Consider the following 18,752-nt stretch of genomic DNA (forward strand, 5'->3'; position numbering starts at 1 on the left):
TCAACCTTCCAAACAACAGAGCCTCTGACTTTACAGAAGAACCCAGGGATCAAAGTTCAGAAGCATCCATCTAGAGCAGACCTTGTACCAAAAGACAACAGCTTATTCTAATCTGAGACCAGCCTTCTTTCAACTGGGTTGTTCCCAGATGTCCTATGAAATTAAAGCAGCCTGACAAAGACCCTTCACTCCCAGAGCCAAAGACTCTCTGGAACTAGGTCAGCCACAGCTATGAAAAAGGACCAACTTTAGTTCAAAATTAATTGTGTTCTTTCATAGATCAGCAGACTGCCCACCTTTGCTTGGCCATGTACCCTGTCATGATGTACAGCCTCAGCTCAGCCGCTCGCAAGGGGAGCACTGGACTATGCACTGAGACCTTCAAACCTGTGAGCCAAAATAAATCAATTCTCTTTATGACTTTTTGCCTCAGCTATTTACCAGAGTGACAGAAGTGCTTGAAAATATTGCCCTTCGTACAGGAGAAGTGAGATAAAGTCAAGGACATGGGAGTATGTGTAGAAAAGGAAGAAAGGAAGGGAGGGATGGAAGGAGGGAGGGAAGGCATTTCAGAAGTATGAACAGAAACCAAGAGAGAGGGAAAAACAGACTTGCTGCACAAACTCAACAGTCATGTGCTCACTATGAGCTCCGATGTCAAGGTTGTAACTGGAGAAATGGCATCCTGTCACTCACTGTATGAGAAATATTATAGACAAGGAGGAAATTACATCTAACTAGAAGAAGCAGGTGATACTGTAGGGAAGTGCTACAAAGAGAATCCTAATTCAGTCCAGAGCCACTGAAAAAGACTTCTCGGAGGAATCTATATTAAAGATGATACCTAACAAATGTGCTCTACGAAAATCAGCCACGCAAACACAAGGACACAAGCCATGGAAGGTGACTGGGGGTCTACTTTGCAGCTTTGAACCCTGTATGTGGTTTGCCAGCAGCATGACCATGAGTGAGTTACTCATTCTCTGTGCCCGTGGTCTTTACACAGTGAGTGGGAATCACAATTCCCTCCTTGTAGAACTCAGAGAAGGGTATATTAAATAAACAAGGAGCCTTGTGACTGGTGACTGCATCAAAGGAATGACTGAAATTTTTTTTAAGAAATAAGAAGGAACAGTCTGTGCAAAGGCTAAAATGTAAGAAAATCATGGTGAGTTCAAGGACGGTAGATCAGTATTGCCAGAGCAGTGGGGAAATTTAAATGATGGGCCTGGAAGAAGGAAGCAGAGTCGAGGAAAATGATGGGTGTACTGTGATCTGTGAGTCACAGATCTGAAGAGCACCGCCATTAGATCCTCAGTGTCTCCCAAAGGCTCAGGTGTTAGAGGATTAGTATCCAAGCATCCTCAGCTCAAAGCAATAGGGTCAAACAATTACTGACTACAACCTCTATAACTAAGAGCCAAAATAAAACTTTCTTCTTTATAAATTGCTGGCTGCAGGTAGCTGTTACAGTGCAAGAAAGCTGTTTAACATGGTGAGAAACCCACAGTATTATTCTAGGGGGAAAATCACAGCAATTATCTCACAACTGCAGCAGAAATGAGATTTCAATAGGAGATACAAAGACTGGGGCACCAACTAAGAGACAACTGGGGCCAGGAGGACTATGGAACAAGAAAAATGCCAAGTTTCTAGACAAAAGTTCTTACAATAGTAGTGGGGTCCACTGAATAGGAGGGCATAAAGGGAACCTCTGTCTTTTCAGAAACTCAACTTCTGACCCTACCACTCACCTGTGCCCGTACCACTGCCTCACTGTGTGTCTCAGTAAGCAGGCGGGTGGGTATCCTAGATTGGACATTTAGAACCTAGGAACCACGGACACTTCTAAGTCCACAAAGATGCTCCATAGTTTGCCACTGTGGATTTGTAACACACGTTCTAAGCGGGATTGATTCTCAACACATTCAAAAGAAACTAGGGACTGAACTGTGTAACACTGGCTACATGGCTTTACCAGACCGTTCCGACTCCATCTTCTGGGACCCCATCAACTATCAGAGCCTGATATGTCTGGAAGTATGTAGCCTAGAGGTTAAAGGCATAGAGCCAGAAAGTCCTGGGTTCAAAGCCAAGTTTGGAACCTTGCTAGCTAAATGACGATAGGCAAATTTTAAGTCTCTGTAATCTGCATGTTTTGGTTTAGTTTTGGGTTTTTGAGAGAAGGACCCATGTAACTCAGCCTCGCTTCATGATCACTGTGTTACTAAAAATAGATAATTTTGAACCTCTCATCTTCCTTTGACACCTCCCTGGTGCTGTGATTATAGGAGCAGGCTATCATATCCAGTCTATGCAATGCTTGGGATTAAATCCAGGTCCTCATACATACTAGGCAGGCAATCTACCAACTTCCCTAAAGTCCCACACTCCCAGCACCCTTGATTTCTCAAACTTTAGATTAAAAGGGTATTTTCAACTCACACAGTTGTTACAATGAATGAGGTTATTCAAGCCATGCTCATCGGCAGACTCCTTCCTGAGGCTTGCCAGATCTGTGTGAAGTATGAATAAGGTAATATAGTCTTCCTTTAAATCAATCCATGGTTTCACGTAGCAGGAACCATTATATTGCTGCCACAAATGAGAGCCGTAGACTGATAGCAACAGTAATAACAATAGCAAGAAGAATCATATGAATTTTCATCTTAGTCAATAAAGCTAAAAATCAGTTAAACTCTAGTAGAGTACCCTTTGCTATTGGGGGCTCTGGGCCTGAGGCTGCCTTCTTTGTGTTAATGTGGAAATTAGCAAACATATTTTAAAAAAACTTAAAAAAAATACCTAGGCTTCAGACTGAAATTCTCTCCTTGAAGTAATCAGAAAAAGAAATAAAAAGGTAACTCTGTGATTTAGCATCTATCGGAGCCACGACCGGGTAGCACTTATACATTCTCTTGTTGCACATGTGCAGCACTTACCTGTGGTTCACTGAGGTCAGGCCCTCGTAGTAATCAATACTAGGATTGGTTTGAAGTAAATGGAGAAGTGGCCATTTATGTTAATATTGGTGACATGACGGCCCCCTGTGCATTCCACCACCACTCACACTGGGTACTGACAACCTGGCACATGACAGCAAGAGCTTCTAGAAGCTGCAAAGTCTTACATGTCTTTCAAAACCACCTATGTAATGGTATATCTTTAATTCATCCTTTTCTGTCCATGTCCAAACCCCCCCCTTCATGTGACCTGGGATCTCATCCCAGCCTCTGTGATTCCTAACTCTTCAGGATACATCTGGGAACCCTGCTCTGAGGACCGTCTCCTGACCCTCAGCCCCATGCTGGTCAGAGGTAACAGCCCCCTTTACCTGGTTGTTTGAACCAAGTACATAAAACGCAGGGGTGATGATGACTGCTGACATCTTTGTGTCTGTCTTCTCCCCTCAGTTACACATTTCCAGAAGCCAGGTACTAAACTTCTACCTTGGTATCCCTGAGCATGAGATGTGCCTGGTTAAGATATAGATAGATAGATAGATAGATAGATAGATAGATAGATAGATAGATAGATAGATAGATAGATAGATAGATGTGTGTGTGTGTGTGTGTGTGTGTTAACAAATGTTACATGCATGGATGATAGATGGTTGCATGAGTGGGTACATGTATGGACAGATGGGTGGATGGATGAAAGATGGGGAAAAAAGAAGAGGAGAAAGAGGACGGAGGAGACATTTATGGATCTTATTACTTCTTTCTCTGTTCCTAAAGAGAAAGAACAAGGAAAGCATGACAGAGCTCATTAAACTCCCCCCTGTCCAATTTCTGTACATCCCCTTCACACCTCCTTCCTGGCATTTTCCTCATCTTACAAATACCTAAGGACTGCTGTAGCCGTCACAGAACACCTTGACTTCCTGCCAGAAAGCCAACACGGCTAAGAATAAAGAAAAATAAGTAACCGACAACAGCGATGTCTCACACTTTGAAGTCTGGGGAAGGAATATCCAAATGGGAGCTGAACTCAAAACCAAATGTTTGGCCTTCAGTGACAACCAGCTACTTGGCTGTGAGCCTCAGGCCCTTCTGAGACCACTTAGGAAATGTAGCCCTGGGCTCTTCCCTTCTCAGACGTGGGAGAAATGACTGCCAAGGAAAACAAACATCACACTTCCTACCCACTCCCTGAAGGTTATTGCTTGAGTTTGATTGCCTTCTGCCTTGGGAACTTCCCAAGTAGTTTCTTGGGAACAATGTGGCTCAGGGAAGGTTTAGACAAGCCAGATGTGTTACTTTTCTGTTGCTATATAAAATACCCTGACAAATGCAATGTAAAAAATAAAACATTTATTTTCACTTATGGTTCCAGAGGGATAGAGTTCATTTCCTCATAGTGGGGAAGGCAGAACATGGCTGCCAGGGTAGGAAGCTGGATGATGGCATTTCTATCCACACACAGGAAGCAGAGAGAGAGAACAGGAAGTAGATGGCAGACTATAAATCTTAAAAGTCTACCCCCAATGACACACTTTCTATAGTAAAGCTCTACTTCTTCAAGCTCCCATGACTTATTCAAACCACACCAACTGGAAACCAAGTGTTTAAATATATAATCTCATGTTCACATACACACTCATATCTATACACACAAATGCAGGGCGGAGAGCACTTCTAATAGGGAGGATCAGATTTCTCAGGAATCTTTGTCCAACAGCACATATCATATACTTATATACCCTGACCCTTGGGACAAATCGAGCTTCCAAAGAGGGAGTAAAATTGCGAAGGATCAACTGAGCCACTCCCTGGGTACGCTAAGAGAGAATTCTTACAGGAGATCAGAAAGCAGAACAGAATGGTTACTATGTACCTCACTAAGCAACTGTAGGCTCCCTGAAAAGTGCGAAGTGAACGCCATGCTGAAGACCTCCCAGTTCTTCATTCTGGAGCTACCACATCTTGGGTTGTTTTTTGTTTGTTTGTTTGTTTGTTTGTTTGTTTGTTTGTCATTTTTCTTCCACTGATAACCTCAGCAACATGCCATGGCAACACTTGTAGGCCCCTTTTACAGCCATGATGTTAATGCCTTATTTCAGTCTGTCTAAGGGAAGCATCACCTTGCAAACTATGAATGCAAGCACATGTAGGCCTGGGTAAGTAACGCAGAAGAGGGTTTGAGATGCAAATACCTAAGACACACTGGGACAGTTTCTTCACATCTGAGCTTCAATTCTTCATCTTTAAATGACGAATATGGCATGTTTTTGAAGATGTGTTATTAAGATTAAATCAGATGTTTTATATATAATATATAATATGTATTTATATATAACATGTCTCACTACCACCTAAGTGTGTGCCAGGCTTCTAAGGTTAAAACAGAATTCAGGCCGTACAAGTGGCTCAGCAGTTAGGAGTATATTTGTTGTTCTTCCATAGGACCCAGTTCAGTTTCCAGCACCTACATGGTGGCCCACAGCCATCTATAACTCATTCTAGTCATTCTGATGCCCTCTTCTGACCTTTGTGGGCATCAGGCATGTGTGTCATCAACAGTCAGACAGACAAACACACATACACATAAAGTAAAAATAAATAAATCCTTTTTAAAAGGTGAATTTCCTAGCCCTGACTCTCAGTTAAGGAGACACAAGCAGATATTCGACTCACCTTTAATGCAATCTGCTTACTCCCTGACTTTCTTTTTTATCCAATTGGATGTACTATGTGTGGGTTTGTGTATATACATGTTTATATACAATATATAAATATTCAAGGATGCCAGAAGAGTGAATTATGCCCCCTGGGGCAGAATTGCATAGGCTCATGGGCTTCTTGATATGGGTGCTGAGAACCAGTCTTCTGCCAGTAGTGTATTCTCTTTACCAGTGAGCCATCTCTCAAGTCCCCTGATTCCCAATCCCTAGGACTCAGGTCCTGTGTTCAGAGGCAGTAGATATAGGGGCAGTGAGCTATGTCCAGGCAATAAAGAGGTCCAGTGCATTTAAAGACTTTAAAAGGAGCACTGGGGAGATGGCTCAGATGTTAAAAGCACTTGTTATTACAGAGGATAAGGATTTAGTTCCCAGCTCACAAGCATCTGTCACTCCACTTTTAGAAGATCTAACACCATTTTCTGACCTTTATAGGCACCAAGCACACTTGGGTTACACATACATCTACTCATGACTCTAAGCAATGTTGATAGCAAAAGATCTCCCTACGCCCACTACTCCCTAACTGTGTGGCAATACCTGTGCTACTAAAGGATAAGGAAGAATCCTGGACGAATCCCTGCCTCGGCTCAGATCCCACCTGAAGAAGTCAAAAGTCACAACCATGAACTCTTCTAGCAACAAGAAGTACACCTGACCCTTCATCTGTTTCTATAGAGAGAATTGCTGGCCGTGGTGACATATGCCTTTAGTGCTAGCACTCAGGAGACAGATGCAGGCATATCTCTGTGCGTGAGGCCACCCTGCTCTACATGGCAAGTCCCAGCCCATAAAGAGTTCCAGCCATGTAGAGTTACAGGTGCTGGATGAAGTCAGAAGTGGTCAATATAGGGGCAGTGAGCTATGTCCAGACAATAAAGAGGTCTGGTACATTTAAAGACTTTAAAAGGAGTCCGCCCAGCAAGATGGTATGACCCTGTCTCAAAACAGAGAAACAAACAAAAACCCCTTCAGTTGTAGAGTGGTGATCAGAGCTGCCTTCCACAGACCTTCTTGAGCCTTTTGGTCCCCACTATTTTGAGAAGAACACAGTATGAGACTAAGGATCCTTTAAGACACTCATGGCAGAAAAGCCCAACCAAAGTGGATCCAAAAGATCCGATCCAACCTCCCCTATTCATCTTCCCATGGCTGCCTGTTTGATATCACACAATGAGTCTTTTTCTTTGAAAATCAAAGTTTGACCCATGAAGCCTTGGTAGGTTCAATAGCAGTGGAAACACAGCTTACATGCACACTCACAAGTGTGCACACACACATGGCAGAGTTTAATTTTATCTAATTAAATTCTCACAGAAGAGGGAACTAAAGGGACAAGCCCAGGGTGGCACAGCAAGTGAGTGGCCAAGAGGAGAAATGAGCAACTAACCGTGGCACGAGAAACAGGGAGCAGTGCACATAGCATGCGTGAAGAGTTGACAATCCCTGGTCGCTATTTTTGTGTTGTCATAATTCTATGTTTCCACTCTTCTGTTGTATTAGCTACTTTTCCTGTTCTGTGATAAGACACTGACAAAAGCAGGGAAGACTTTATTTTGGTTCTCAGTTCTGGGGTACAGTTCACCACAGCAAGGTAGTCCTGTAGACAAGAGCTTGGAGGCAGCTGGTCATGTCATGTCCACAGTCAGGAAGCAAAGAGAGATGAATGCCAGTGGTCCACTTGCTTTCTCCTTGTTCAGTTCAGGACCCCAGGCTGTGAAAGCTTATCACCTACATTCTAGATGAGTCTTTCCCCCTCAACTAACCTAGTGTAAATAATCCTTTACAGGCTTTCCCAGAGGCTTGATTCTAGATTCTGTCTCAGTGACAATCAGCGCTACCCTTCACAATAGTTGCTAAAAACAAAACTAATCCCACATCTCTAACCTTTGGGGGTTGATAGCCTTTCATATTGAACATAATAGAAATGTTCCTCATATGCCCTTGGAATAAATAAATCAACCCTATAACTTCTCAGAGATCCTCCTACACTGTTTGAACATCTCTAGTCTGAGAGGCCCATCCCACTCCTGTTTCTCCCTATTACACCACTCTATATTATAATGAGTCAATTTAAGAAATCTATCTCCAGGCCTCTTGTGTCCACTGGTTAGTCTGAGATTTAATCTTCCCAGCACTGAGCCTTTTACAAAGAGATTTTGATGTTAAATCAGAACATGTAGGTCCCTGAATAGAAAGCATCCAATTAACCTGACTGGGTGGTTAAAAAGATGTATATTATCTTCCATCAGTCATTCACCTCAAGAAAGACAAGGTCAGTCTTTATCTTAATAACAGAGAAGATACCTTAATCATGACAAATCCACAGCACACATCAAAACAATAAGCTTGCGGAAGGCAAATGCCCTCGGTTAGGTAAATTAGAATGAGTGCCTCAATAGGGGACCATTGCTTTGACAGGAGCAGAGAGGAAAGCTTGTCTCTGTCGAACCCCCTTCAGAAAAGGCAGCATTGATTATAAGCTGACAAGTATTTGTGTCAGTAGAGGAAAAATAAGCAGAAAATAAAAGGAATGCCTTGACATCTTTCCACCCCACAGCACACATAACAATCCATGCGAACTTACAGCTGTAGACAACTCTCTTTGTGCCTCTCTTTAAAACTTCATTGGCTTACTTGTGAGATATCTTGTGAGAGAGAGAGAGAGAGAGAGAGAGAGAGAGAGAGAGAGAGAGAGAGAGAGAGAGAGAAGCCAAAAGGCAGCGGTCTATCTTAGGTGTCTCCCTCAGTAGTTCCCCACCTTGCTCTCACTTTTATGGGAACTCACCAGTTTGCCTAGGTTTGCTCACCACTGAACCCCAAGTTTCAGCCTATATCTTGTTTCCCAGCATTGGGATTACAAAAGCATAGTCCAATATCAGCTTTTTTTTTTTTTTCATTTTACTTGTGGGTGGTTTACCTGCATAGATTGATAGATAGATAGATAGATAGATAGATAGATAGATAGATAGATAGATAGATAGATAGATAGATAGATAGATAGGGAGATAGAGAGATAGAGAGATAGAGAGATAGATATAAATATATATGTATGTAGATATATATGTATGTATGTATATGTATCCACCACATATATGCCCAGTGCCCAAAGAGTCCAGAATAGAGTGTCACATTCTCTGGAACTGTAGTTGCAAATGGTTGTGAGCTGGCATATGGGTGCTGGGACTCGAGCTGATGTGAGAAGCAGGAAGGTAAATCTAATGCACATGCCCAAGGTTCTTGAGGTTTCACAGTGTTACTGTTGAAATGTGACAAGATTTAACTATCAAACTGCAAGGAGACCAGTGAGCCCAGAAGCCAGGCTCTACACATTCATCTGCTGAGAGATCTCCCTATGCAACCAGGAATAATGACCACTCTACCCCATTGCCCATCTCTGCTTGTAGGGAGCCAGGGGGCTAAGAATTTCACATCTTTCTGGACTGACCCCCAAGAGAAAAAAAACTATTGTCTTTAAGCTTGCTCTTTAACATAAGCCTCTGGACCTTCCACCTGGAGCTGTCAGAAGGTGGTGACAGGCCTAAGAAAAAAAGACAAGATACTTCACAATCCTATTACACTGTCGCTGTTGACATTATGAAATGATTTTTCTGAGCACTAATGAAAATGTCTCTCATTTAAGGCATCTCATTCTCTTTCTTACTTTTCAGTGTTTCCCATGAAAACCAAACTTATAGAGCAAATATCTGTACCAATGGTCCCTCCGCTTACAAAGGTTCAAATGACAATGGCATACTTGAATTTTGGCATTTGCCTAGATTAGAAATAAGCAGTGTTAACAATACTCTCAGGATGGTGGAGCGCATCGAGCTGCTCTCTGTCAATCCCAAAACTGGGAGGATAAAGGACCATCACTCTCCCATGTTCTCTCTGATAAAACAGCATAGTCCTTGGATCAGGGCTACTCAAATGTCCCACTTGCTATTATTTTCATATAGTTGCTAGTACATAGATATATATAACAGGTATACAAATCAAACACTAAGAAAATCATTAATTTATTTTAAAACAGTTGTTTAGCATTTTACCATCTTTTGATAATGAAAGCAAATGTTCTTACCAACGGGATGAAGGTGCTTACAAATTTTTACATAAAAATTTAAAACTCTTGGCTAAATAGTTGGTTAACAGATACAGACCATTGTCAGCATTTTTCAGGACTGTATGATACTTTAATTTTATAATAATGATGAGAACACCCCCATAAATACATGCTACAAAAATCACAGAAATATATTTATCACTATTTCAGAAATTGTAGAAATTCTGTCCTAATTCCAATCCAAAATCCAAAATCATCACATCTGCAGTGATTGGTGTGTATTGTAAAACTCAACTCAAATAACTTTTGAAGTCAAGCCTTCTAACACAATACAGCCTAGAGATATACTAATTTGATATTTATATGCTGAGAAAGGACAGTGGAAAATCCATTTTTCAAAATTTTTGCTTTCCATAATTACGTGAGGAATCATTGTATGTATAGTAAAAACACAACACTTTATAACAATCTCAAATCTGAACCGAGGTATTTTGGGCAACATTTTTGGGCACTGTGTGGCATGATGCTATGTGCGACGCAAAATGTACATGTTGTATGTTCAGAATGGAGGCCGAGGTGAAGTCATGGGATACAACATAGACAGGAATTCACAGACACAGCCCAGATTCATTACACATTTTATTTTCATTTATTTAATTTTTGGTGGTTATACAGTCAGAAACCTTTTACTCATGCCAAAATTTTTACAACCCCCACATTCATTTACAAGATTGACATGGGGTCATAACCCACAATTTAATCACTTTTTACAGGCTGGAATGGAGCTGTAAAGATGACTCGGGAGGTAAGTGCTTCTCATACATGCCTGAAAAGCTGTTTGGTCACTGAAACCAATAGTAGAAGGAGAGAACTGACTCATAAACATTGTCCTCTGACCTACTCACATGTACACACACATGCACACATATGCACATATGCACAAACATGTGCACGAGCACACACACACACACACACACACACACACACACACACGCATCTCAAGAAAAGTGGCTCCTTCCTTCTTAGCCACTGTGAGGGGAATTTGGCAGCAAACGCTGCAGTGTGATGCCCAAGAGATCACTACAGAAGCTGAGGAAGTTAACAGGCTAAGAAGATTTCAACACTTTTCCTTGGTGATGTCTATGGCAGTTGATTGAATTCAGATAGATTCAATAGCAATCACTTAATACTAAAGTCTGGGAACCATGTTAAGGAATAAATAGCCTCAAACAGCACTCTTTACTAAGTTGTGGTAGCGGGTATAATAAAGAGTATTTCCCTACAGGAAAAGATGGAGGGTCCCAAACTCAAAAACAACTGGAGTGGTTACTCTTCTAGGTACCCTTGAAAGTCCATCTGTCTGTTTATGATGAGTTTATCACTAATAAGTAAATTACTTACATATTTTAATACAGTAGATTGCTTAGCTGAAGAATACCTGTGGCATGTTGAGAAATTGTTACTATTCCAGTTGGTCCCTCTTTGTCAAGTTGTGCTTTTTATAGTTTCTTTAATTATATGTAAGATTTAAACCGTAAAAAAAGAAAGAGAAAGAAAGAAAGAAAAGAAAAAAAATTCATCTGTCTCTAGTCTACTGTGAATCTCCCTTTTCTACTCTAGGATTCCATACTCCCTTTGACCTATGTCCCCTGTACTTACAAAATGAAGTGATAAACACCTTAAAATGAACTTTATTAATACAACTCTGTAAGCTACCCAGTTAGCCTTCAGTTGGAAAATGGTGCCATAGCAATGTATTGTACTGTGCTGCACATAGATCTGTGCTTTCAAACCTTGTGAATCTTTGCAACAGCCTTATGGGTTTTTTATTTACAAGATGATTTCTTTTCTCCTCCCCCAAATTAACATTTAAGAAATCAAAATTAAAAAAAAAACCCCAGAATATTGAAGTTTGTCCAATGTCACAAAACATGGGACATTAGCCATTGCTAAACCAAGACAAGACCCCAGTCCTAGCCCTTCGGCCTTGGTATTGTTGAGCCCAGAATGATCACTCTTCCTCCATTTCCAAGTTGGGCAGACACTATTTATCAATCACCAGGCTCCTTCCCAATGCCCTGAGAGGTAACTTTATTTAGAAGCCCTTTCATCACTGTTCCAGGCAGTCCACACCAATTGATCTCAGGCTTCAAGCTGAGAGCTGAGAGCTGAAACCTATCTGCCTGGCTGCACGAACCAAGTTGCTTCTGTGAATCAGAAAGCCGGGGCGCACTGCTTGCAGCAGGGGATGCCCAGTGAAGAACTACCAGGGGACTGGGCAGTGGCCGCCGAGCAAATCTGACCCTTCTCATTCATGCCTGTCATTCTCCAACTCCTTCCACAACCGTGTCAGACAAATACAATAAAGGCTGAGATGGAAAAATCCGATAAGTCGAAATTGAAGAAGGCAGAAACACAAGAGAAAAACACTCTGCCTTCAAAAGGAATGATTAGACAGGAGATACACGCTGGTGAATCGTAATGAGGCGGACACTGCCAATGTGTACTACACAGTCCACAAGCAGTAGCTGCTGCTTTACCTTCTTTTAGCTGTTTGGCTTTGTAAGATGCAGAGGTTGGATCAAGTTCAAGTGACTGTGCCGCCCCTTTCGTGGCAAAGAATCAGAACTACAGACCACGGAGGCCTCCCCTGACTCTCCTATTCATCTGCTGGTCTGGCTAGTGGGGAAAGGAAAAGAACTCGCCTGTTGGTAAAGGAAAAAACTGGGTAAGAGGTAGTGAAATATAGAATAAAACTTTAGATGGTCCAAGGCATCCTCCAGGCTATAACATGCAGTTTAGTCATAGCGCCGTTTGCAGTCATAGTGCTGTTGTTCAAATGATTTTAATTATTGGAATGAACAATTTTTAAACAGCAAATCAAGTTTAACCAGAAGGGACGGAGGGAGGGAGGGAAGGAGGGAGGGAGGGAGGGACAAAAGGAAGGAAGGAAGGAAGGACGGACAGAAAGGGGGCAGGAAAAGTGGCTGTTAAGACGAAAATGATTGCTGCCAAATCTTACGGTCTTTGATGGATTCCTTGAACCCACATAGTGGGAGAAATGAACCAATTCTCCAAAGTTGTTATCATGTTATCACATTATGACACACACACACACACACACACACACACACACACAATCAATTTAACTAAATTTGGGGAGCGATTAATTAAATACACAGAGAGTAATCTACTAGGACAATCCACCAGACAAATTTTGAATTTTCCATTTTATACTTGCCCAACAGCCACAGGCCTGAGTTTAATTTTGTTACAGTTGTGATAGGAGGTAGGGATGAGTCATTATCACAGTAATAATCCACTGTTACATGCAAAAATGTTTAATTACATCCTCTGCCTCCATTAAAGAGCTAAGTGATGGTTTCAACCTCCCCCTAGGTGACCAGTGAGTGCCTATCCCTTTCCTAATCCCACTATGAAAACACTTAAATGGTGCTTTTTGCAATCAACCCAGCTTGAAGCAACAGCATTAGAGTTCAGTACAAACTCTAAGACAACATCTCACAAAAGCTAAAATGGTGCTCAGTTGTAGAAAGCAAATGAGAGTATGTCTTTTAGAATCCGTCTGTCTTGCATACTTCATTCTCCAATTTAATTGAAGCAGGGGGGCTAAATGATAACAAAACTGATACCCTACTTGAAATATTAGCAAATCATTTCCTCTTAGATGATTGTATCTTCCACACTCTTCCCTCCCCCTTCAATAAACAGATTTAAAGTAGATGCTCCTTCAATGAACACTTTAGCAGGAACTGGCATCTAGTTAAAATCTTGTTAAGATGCAATTTTGAGTGTGTATAAGAATTGATGACCTTCCCAGGACTCCAACCCAAACAGAGGTTGTTGAAAGCACATGACTGAGAATACCCCTTCTGACTCTATAAAGAGATTCAGCTTTAAAAATCACCTCTAAAACAGAGATGAACACTTTCCCCTGCACTGTCTAATTGCTGTGCCTAAACTGAGCATATGGGGCTCTGGGGTGGGTCTACCCCTTGAGATCTCCAACCATTTGTCTGTTTAATTGTACTTTAAAAACAGATTGTTCTGCTCAGGCATCTGTGACCAGCAGCATTTGGGAATTTGCCCATGATGTTTGATGGAGGTTATCCAATCTGCAGGTCACCTGCTTCATATTTCATTGTGACCTCCTTCCTCCAGGTTATCCTTGAAGATGGATATCTGGCACATCCTGGATACCAGCAGACCTTGAGTTTTGGTCCTTCTGGCCAATCCCTGATCTCATCTTCCTCTGACTCAGCCATAATGACTGATCTAGCCCAAGAAGGCAGTAGGCAGTCTCCTCAGGGCTTTGTAGAGATTATCACCTAAGTACCCTAAACAAAAAGAGGATTCTGGGATCATAACTATTTCACCAATGAGTAAACTGAGGCTGCAAGATTCAGTGATGCTTCCACATCATTCATCTAGTAAGGAACAGAACCCAGACTGGGTGTAAGAATGCAGGGCTCATGGCCAACATCATTTCATCCCAACCCCAGGAAATGACGATGACCTTGATAGAAGTTCTCCATCCACCTATGTTGGCATGTTGAACTAACAAAGCATTTTATCAGCAGGACCTAAAACACCAAGAAGATAATTCTCTTATCAGTATCAACTACGGCTTAAAAATGTGTAAGTCATGGCCATTTTATTTCAGCTACTCAGCATATAAAATCCATATATTTATATTAAAGTCTCCTCCCTAGGGAGTTCCCAAAACTCCCTTGCCTGCTTTTGTGACCTTGTTAGGAGCCAGGGCCTGAAAATGTGACATTTGCTCTCCTCTCCAAACACTGATGGAAGTAGATCATGAGGACATGGCCTGGGGACATGGCCTAGAAACAGCATCTAGAAACCCAGGAAACAGTAGCGTGTAGAATCTATTCTGAGGACAGGTCTTTTTCCATTGTGGTGAGCAGCAGCCAGTTGCTTGTGGTTTCTACAGCACAGCTCTGTGGTCAGGGTCTGTCCCCTTTCCTGAGCCTGGTCCCACTTGTTTACCCTCCTACTTGTGCTGAAACTTCCAGCCTTCCCCCAACCCAAGACCTCATTGTGAGCTGCCCCGGGGCCTTTCGACACACTTCTTCCCAGATTATAGTAGTCAGATTTTAATGCGTCCCCTGAAGGGAGGTAGAAGTCAGGATCACAAAAGCCTCCGTTCTTCCTGATTCCCCTGATAATGACTTCACTAAAGGAAAGGCAGGAGGATGCTGTTTTATAATAAAAACCCAGAATCTTGCATTTCTGCACCGTTAGATAACACTATCTATCTAGGAGTAAAGGTCAATGCTAAAAAAAATTTCCATTTCTATCTACATGGCTGTAACAGCTAAATTTACCAGGCTTAGAGATGCCACGAACAGAACCATACAGCTGATCTCATCAAGGTAGGAGAGGTTTGAGGAAATACAAAATATCCTGGGGTGGAAGATATTGTGTCTTTAGATTAAAGAAAAAAAAGTTTGCTTAATACTAAAAAGAGGCAAGGAGATTTCTTTAGCGAATACAGCTTTATGAAAGTAAACATTCTTTTAAAATTAAGTGAATAAAAGCTGCGGTGCACAGGATGCATGGGCTCTGTGTTTTACTTCTGATTTGATATTCTTCAAGTATGCATATCTTTGTGGATATGTCATAAAAGAATGTTTGAATGTTTCTTTTCCAAAACGATATCCCAGAAGATACTTACACTTTGCACTTCTGGTAAGATACTTTCCCTAACCACCCAATGTCTTCAACAGTTAAGTATTTCTCCAAGCCCTATAAATAAACAGAAGATATTGGCTAACTTTTGTAGTACCAGGAGGTGCTGTGCAGACTGCCAGGACTAAAAGGTCATCAACAATTTTGCTCAACTATGAACCCTGAGTGCTAAGAATGACTAGCCTGCCAAGATAAACCCATAGGTTAAAAACAAAATAAAGGCGTGAATGTTAACAGGGGTTATCAATCGCACTCTGATTGTGATTAAGGTCTTCTATATGCAAGCAAACACATGTCTAGTACTGTAAGTCTGGACAAGAAACCATGGTGAGGAGGACAAGAAACAAGCTCCAGGGGTAGACCCACTGGTATTAGTTTCCTCCGTGAAGAAAGTATCACATTGCCTCCTCATTTGTATCTCTATGCTCATACATTAGTGCAGCTATCAGACATCATCAGAGACCTTTCATGGTAGAGGAGATACGGTGGTTAATGCAGAAACTGACCACTGGTCAAAGAGCAGAGAATAAGCATCTGTGGCGTGCTCAACCACAAATAGAACAACTAATATCTCAACTCATCCTCCCTGCAACGCAGCAGACGTCATAGAAGAGGGAGGAGAAAGGTTGTAAGAACCAAGAGTCGGGGAGAATGAGAAGAAACAATATCTTCTGGGCATGACAGTACCACTATACTTGTGAGCTCACAGCATCAATGGTTGCCTGCACAAGACCTGTACAAGTACAAGACAGTCAGCATTCCAGCTTGAACCAAGAAGAGACTCAGGAGTCACCATCCCATCTGAGGAGCTAAAACCCGTTGATGGTTTCTGAAGGAAGGAAAATTGGTTTTCTTTATATACCTTGTCTCTGGTTAGGTTAACCACATTCCAGAGGGTGGCTGAAGCACAAATTGGGTGCAATGGGTTCTTTTAAAGGGGGGTGGAGTTGGGAGGTGGCTTGACGGTAAAGAGTGGATTTAAAAGAAATTTTTTGAAGGAAAATTAGAGGTAAACATGATCAAAATACATTGTATATGAACTATGTGAAGAATTTTAATTTTCAAAGAATTATTAAATTATTTTTTAATTGATAACACTGGCAAATATTGTAGGTCTAAAAACTCCAGGCTATTGGGGAAGTGAGTTCCTGAGCATGCTCACAGAACAATGCAGCAAGAGCTGGGGGGAAAGGAAAGAGCAGTGAGAACAATTAGGTGGGAAGTTTGCTATACAGACCCAGAAAAGCAAGCAAGTTTTAGTTGGATCTCAAAGGAAGAAAATTAGAAAGCTGTTTCTTAGCTAATATGTCACCCACCTTGTTTTACAAGCTTGAGGTGCCTGTATCTATTTCTTCTATCCCCCAGAATACTCTCCCATCTGTTTCTTCTGGAAGATTTACCACTGCACACATATTCAGAGGAGCTTAATGCCAGGTACCATCAGAGTCTTGCTGTCCACACTCACAGCAAATAGACTTGTGCTCAGCCACCCAGGCCTCCTTGTCCTGGAGCCTCAAGTCTTGATCCAATGCTTCAAGGAAAGAAAGAATGCCAGTTGCAGCCAGCAGTTGTCCAACCAATGTCTCATGGCCTTGAGGCTATCCACCATTCCTGTTTCCTAGTACCCTTAACTCCTAGTCATTTGCTGCCTTTCCCAAAACCTAGTCCCCCCAATGCATCTTATGCTCTAAGAACCTCTCATATCTTCTGCCATCAGTACTTGACTTCCAAAGCCTCCCAAACACTTCAGTAGCAAAACTCTTTCCAATAAATCATCCTATTTGATTCATTGCAGCTGGACACTCAGTAAATGTTTTAGGAGCCACAGAAGCGCTCATATCAAGGTCAAATCCTCCTTGCCAAAGACCGCCAATTCTTTTTCTACCTACCCCTACCCAGTTCCCCTCTCAGCTTTGATCTTTCCTTCAAGAATTCATTCCCTCATTTGAAAACATACAGCCTCAAACCCAAAGTAGGTATTTTACATAGGAATTTGGAGCCCTGTGTACACACTAGTTCATGGTGAGCCACACATTCACCCATCCACGCCTTTGAAAACCATCAAGTGTAATGTTTTCAGGTTAGCCACATATAGATTACTGAGCTGGAAAATGATATTAGACCTCGAGTATTCTTAATTCAGTTTTATGGGCAGTTAAGCTAAAAGTATTGCTGGGGCCTGAGGAATCAATTAAACTAAATCTATAGAATAGAGTGTCCATCCTCAGAAGCTTATACAAGTGGGGCATTAGGGGACGTACTCGCCAGAACAAGTAGCTTCTAGAATTTCATGCTCAGACTCCATGCACAACATGAATGAGACAATGGTGAAGAGCTATAACTGAGAATAACTCAGCTACAGCGACAACCGTTTATCAAGTTCTCCACGAGAGCAGGACCAAATCCACTTTGTTCATTGCCAAATCCCCAAAGCCTGACACGCTAGAGCAAGTACTGTGTATATATATATTTTTTGAATCAATGGAATGTCAGACCCAGGCTAAGCACTTTATCTACATCATTTCATTTAATTCCCTCAACCGCGTGGCAGATACTCTCATTTATAGGCACTGAGTGGGTAAGCCAACAGAAGGTAGGAAGTTAGGGCAACCTTAATACAAGCTCAGACAACTCCGAGGCTTAGATTCTTAAGCTCTGTGCTGCATCTCATGCCATTGCCTATGCCCCACCACTTAGGAGTTCGCAGTCTAGTGATGGGGGCAGATATAGATTGAATTATTGTTGAAGGAAATTGAGTTATCAAGCTAAGGAAGTTACAAATCATGCATGTCCACTGCATTGACAAGTCTTGCATGGCTGTTTCCCACCACCACTTCCTGTCTGATTTCCACTTTCCAAATTTGCTCACCAGTATCCACGTGCTGCTCCCCTGGCAGTGGCACCTTACTACCACATTATTGGGTCCTGTCATTCTCCTGTCTAAGACCCATCATTGGTCATGAGCAACATCACCAGGAAGACAGAAATGCAGTCTCTCGCCCTACGCCAATCTCATCCCCTCTCATTCAGCTTCTCTGAGCACCCTACTCTTCCTTGCCAGTGTTGCTCTATCCCTGTGCTGTTTCCACCTTTGTCCTGCTTCTTCCTTTTTTTTTTCAGTAAGAATCAGAAATGCATTTTATTAGAAAAAAACATCAACAAATATTTAAACACGGGCATTAACTGGAGAAAATGGCACTCTTTTTAAAAAAAAAAAAGGGTTAGACATACACCTACATAGTAATATAGATGTCTCCAGGAGTCGTACATAAGCATTTT

Source organism: Rattus rattus, chromosome 9, assembly GCF_011064425.1.
Source record: "Rattus rattus isolate New Zealand chromosome 9, Rrattus_CSIRO_v1, whole genome shotgun sequence".
Lineage (NCBI taxonomy): Eukaryota > Metazoa > Chordata > Mammalia > Rodentia > Muridae > Rattus > Rattus rattus.